Source organism: Arachis hypogaea, chromosome 16 (genome assembly GCF_003086295.3).
Source record: "Arachis hypogaea cultivar Tifrunner chromosome 16, arahy.Tifrunner.gnm2.J5K5, whole genome shotgun sequence".
NCBI lineage: Eukaryota > Viridiplantae > Streptophyta > Magnoliopsida > Fabales > Fabaceae > Arachis > Arachis hypogaea.
Window position 1 is genome coordinate 38,501,799 of NC_092051.1, and position 5,120 is coordinate 38,506,918.

The following is a 5,120-nucleotide window of genomic DNA, read 5'->3' on the forward strand; positions in this document are numbered from 1 at the left end:
GAGTAACTAAGTGCAGATAGTGCAAAAATCCACTTCTGGGGCCCAGTTGGGGTGTGCTTGGGTTGAACAATGAAGCTTTTTCGTTCTTAGGCTGTTTCTGGAGTTAAACGCCAGCTTTGGTGCCAGTTTGGTCATTTAACTCCAATTTTGGTGCCAGTTTGGGCGTTTTACGCCAAAATGTTTTATGCTGACCTTGAACGCCAGTTTGGGCCATCAAATCTCAGGCAAAGTATGGATTATTATATATTCACTACAAGAAAAAAGGCCTGTCGACACCCTTTTTTCTTGCCACGCTTTTAAAGCGTGCCCAAAAGTGGTTTATGGGCAAGCTTTTGCGAGGGTGGCGACTGATTTTGGATTTGGCCACGCTTTTTTTGCCACGCTTAAAAAGTGTGGCCATAGAGGGAAATCGGCACGCTTTTATGAGGGTGACTACTGATTTGTGATTTGACCACGCTTTTTTTTGCCACGTGATGAGCGGATAATTTATACGCTTTTTGGCATTATTTTTACATAGTTTTTAGTATGATTTAATTAGTTTTTTGTATATTTTTATTAGTTTTTAAATAAAATTCACATTTCTAGACTTTACTATGAGTTTGTGTGTTTATCTATGATTTCAGATAATTTCTGGCTGAAATTGAGGGACTTGAACAAAAATCAGATTCAGAGGTTGAAGAAGAACTGTAGATGCTGTTGGATTCTGACCTCCCTGCACTCAAAGTGGATTTTCTGGAGCTACATGAGTTCAAATAGTGTGCTCTCAATTGCGTTGGAAAGTAGACATCCAGGGCTTTCCAGCAATATTTAATAGTCCATACTTTGCCCTAGTTTAGATGACACAAACTGGCGTTCAACATCAGCTTTCTGCCTTATTCTGGAGTTAAACGCCAGAAACAGGTTGCAAAGCAGAGTTAAACGCCAGAAACAGGTTACAAACTGGCGTTTAACTCCAAGGAAGACCTCTACACGTGAAAGCTTCAATGCTCAGCCCAAGCACACACCAAGTGGGCCCGGAAGTGGATTTCTGCATCATTTACTCATTTTTGTAAACCCTAGTAACTAGTTTAGTATAAATAGGACTTTTTACTATTGTATTTACATCTTTTTATCATGTTTTGATCATTGAATCCTCTTTGGAAGGCTGGCCATGCCTGGACCATTATCACTTATGTATTTTCAACGGTAGAGTTTCCACACACCATAGATTAAGGTGTGGAGCTTTGCTGTTCCTCATGAATTAATGCAAAGTACTATTGTTTTTCTATTCGACTCAAGCCTATTTCTTCTCTAAGATATTCATTCACACACAAGAACATGATGAATGTGATGATTATGTGACGCTCATCATCATTCTCACTTATGAACGCGTGCCTGACAAACACTTCGGTTCTACATGCAAACAAGCTTGAATACGTATCTCTTAGCCTCCTGATCTATGATCAGAGTCTTTGTGGTATAGGCTAGAATTATTGGCGGCCATTCTTGAGATCCGGAAAGTCTAAACCTTGTCTGTGGTATTCGAGTAGGATCTGGGAAGGGATGGCTGTGACGAGCTTCAAACTCGCGAGTGCTGGGCGTAGTGACAGACACAAAAGGATTACTGAATCCTATTCCAGTATGATCGAGAACCGACAGATGATTAGCCGTGCGGTGACAGTGCATTTTGGACCATTTTCACTGAGAGGACGGGAAGTAGCCATTGACAACGGTGATGCCCTACATAAAGCTTGCCATGGAAAGGAGTAGGAATGATTGGATGAAGACAGCAGGAAAGCAGAGGTTCAGGAGGAACAAAAGCATCTCTATACGCTTATCTGAAATTCTCACCAATGAATTACATAAGCATCTTTATCCTATTTTACGTTTTATTTATCTTTTAATTATTAAAACTCTATAACCATTTAAATCTGCCTAACTGAGATTTACAAAGTGACCATAGCTTGCTTCAAGCCGACAATCTCCGTGGGATCGACCCTTACTCACGTAAGGTTTATTACTTGGATGACCCAGTGCACTTGCTGCTTAGTTGTGCAAAGTTGTGACAAAGAATTAAGATTATGAACATGCGTATAAAGTTTTTGACGCCGTTACCGAGGAATGAACGATCACGATTTTGCATACCAAGTTTTTGGCGTCGTTACCGGAGATGGAACAAACAACAATTTCACATTTGTTTCCGGCAACAACAGTGCCAAGTTTTTGGTCCAGCAACAACAGCAAGTTTTTAGCGCCGTTGCCGGGGATTGTTCGAGTTTGGACAACTGACGGTTCATCTTGTTGCTCAGATTAGGTAATTTTATTTTACTTTTAAGTTTTTGTTTTAATTATTTTTATTTTTGAAAATTTTTCAAAAAAAATTATTTAATAAAAATAAATTATTCTATGTTCTTCAGAATTTTTAAGAATGAATTCTAGAGTTTCTTCATGAATTGTTGAAGCCTGGCTGGCTATCAAGCCATGTCTAAATTTTTGGACTGAGGCTTCCACTTATCATCACAAGAGTCCGTGGATTCTCATCTAATCAGCTGTTATATGTCTAATTTGTATCTGCTAAAACTTGGCTAGCCATTGGCCATGTCTAGTGTTTTGGACCGGAGCTTTCACTGAAAGCTTGGCTGGCTAGTAAGCCATGTCTAATTCCTAGACCGGAGCTTTAGACTAACATTGCATGATTCCTTGAATTCTCATTAAAAATTTTGAAATCCTTATTTTTCTTTTTTCCAAATAATTTTCGAAAAATAAAAAAATTTAATAAAATCATAAAAACCAAAAATTTGATGTTTCTTGTTTGAGTCTTGTGTCAAATTTTAAGTTTTGTGTCAATTGCATGTTTTTAAAATTTGTACATTTTTCGAAAACTCATGCATGTGTTCTTCATGATATTCAAGTTGTTCTTGACAAGTCTTGTTTGATTTTCATATTTTCTTGTTTTGTGTCTTTTATTGTTTTTCATATGCATTTTCAGTTTGTTAGTGTCTAAAGTTTGAAAATTTCTATGTTTGGTGTCTTGCATGTTTTTCTTTTCTTAAAAATTTTCAAAAATAAGTTCTTGGTGTTCATCTTGACATTCAAAGTGTTCTTGGTGTTCATTTTGACATTCAAAGTGTTCTTGCATGCATCATGTGTTTTGATTCATAATTTTCATGTTTTGAGTCTTTTGATTTTTCTCTTTCTTCATTAAAAATTCAAAAATAAAAAAAATATCTTTCCCTTATTCTCTCATAAATTTTCGAAAATTTGGTTTGATTTAGTCAAAAAGTTTTTAAATTTAATCGTTTCTTATGAGTCAAATCAAATTTTCAATTTCAAAATTCTATCTTTTTCAAATCTTTTTCAAAAATCAAATATTTTTCATTTATTTTTACATAATTTTCGAAATTTCTTCTTTAAAATTGATTTTCAAAATCTTTTTCTCATTCTTAGTTCATATTTTCGAAAATCTCACTAACATTTAATGTTTTAATTCAAAAACTTTTTTAAGTTGTTACTTGCCTATTAAGAAAGGTTCAATCATTGAATTTTAAAATCATATCTTTTAGTTTCTTGTTAGTCAAGTAATCAACTTTAATTTCAAAAATAAAATCTTTTTAATTTCCTTTTCAAATCTTTTTCAAATTAAATTTCAAATCATATCTTTTTCAAAAATCAATTTTCAAAATCTTTTCTAACTTCCTATCTTTTCAAATTTGATTTTCAAATCCTTTTTCAATTAACTACCTGACTTTTTGTTTGATTTTAAAAGTTTTCTATTTCAATCATATCTTTTTCAAAATCACCTAACTAATTTTCTCTTTCTAATTTTCGAAAACTCCTTCCCCCTTTTTCAAAATTCTTTTTAATTAACTAATTGTTTTAAATTTTAATTTAATTTTATTTCTCTTTTTAATTTTTGAATTCTAATTAATATTTAAAATAAAAACAAAAATATTTCTATTTTATTTTAATTAATTTTTGAATTTTTCTCTTCTCCTTCTTCTATTCTCCTCTTCTTCTACTCACATAAAGGAATCTCTATACTGTGACATAGAGGATTCCATATTTTTTGTTATCTTCTTTTTCATATGAGCAGGAACAAGGATAAGAACAATCTTGTTGAAACCGATCCTGAACCTAAAAGGACACTGAAGAGGAAGCTAAGGGAAGCTAAAGCACAACTTTCTGGAGAAAATCTGACAGAAATTTTCGAAAAAGAAGGAGACATGGCCGAAAATAATAACAATAGTGGAGATGCAAGGAAGATGCTTGGTGACTTTACTGCACCAAATTCCAATTTACATGGAAGAAGCATCTCAATCCCTACCATTGGAGCAAACAATTTTGAGCTAAAGCCTCAATTAGTTTCTCTGATGCAACAGAATTGCAAGTTTTATGGACTTCCATCAGAAGATCCTTTTCAGTTCTTAACTGAATTCTTGCAAATCTGTGATACTGTTAAGACCAATGGGGTTGATCCTGAGGTCTACAGGCTTATGCTTTTCTCGTTTGCTGTAAGAGACAGAGCTTGAATATGGTTGGACTCTCAACCTAAAGATAGCCTGAACTCTTGGGATAAGCTGGTCACGGCTTTCTTAGCCAAGTTCTTTCCTCTTCAAAAGCTTAGCAAGCTTAGAGTGGATGTTCAAACCTTCAAACAGAAAGAAGGTGAATCCCTCTATGAAGCTTGGGAGAGATACAAGCAACTGACCAAAAAGTGTCCTTCTGACATGCTTTCAGAATGGACCATCCTGGATATATTCTATGATGGTCTGTCTGAATTATCAAAGATGTCATTGGACCATTCTGCAGGTGGATCCATTCACCTAAAAAAAATGCCTGTAGAAGCTCAGGAACTCATTGACATGGTTGCAAATAACCAGTTCATGTACACTTCTGAAAGGAATCCTATGAGTAATGGGACGCAAGGGAGTTCTTGAAATTGATACTCTGAATGCCATATTGGCTCAGAATAAAATATTGACTCAGCAAGTCAATATGATTTCTTAGAGTCTGAATGGATTACAAGCTACATCCAACAGTACTCAAGAGGCATCTTCTGAAGAAGAAGCTTATGATCTTGAGAACCCTGCAATAGCTGAGGTGAATTACATGGGGCAACCCTATGGAAATACCTATAATCC

At 34.8% G+C, this 5,120-nt stretch overlaps 1 non-coding gene across 1 annotated transcript; it reads right to left on the minus strand.

The window, feature by feature from the left end:
• Positions 1 to 4,604: 4,604 nt before the first annotated feature.
• LOC112760569 (small nucleolar RNA R71) lies at positions 4,605 to 4,712 on the minus strand. The gene has a single exon (XR_003181002.1). It is a non-coding gene; the product is annotated as a small nucleolar RNA R71 (small nucleolar RNA).
• Positions 4,713 to 5,120: the final 408 nt, after the last annotated feature.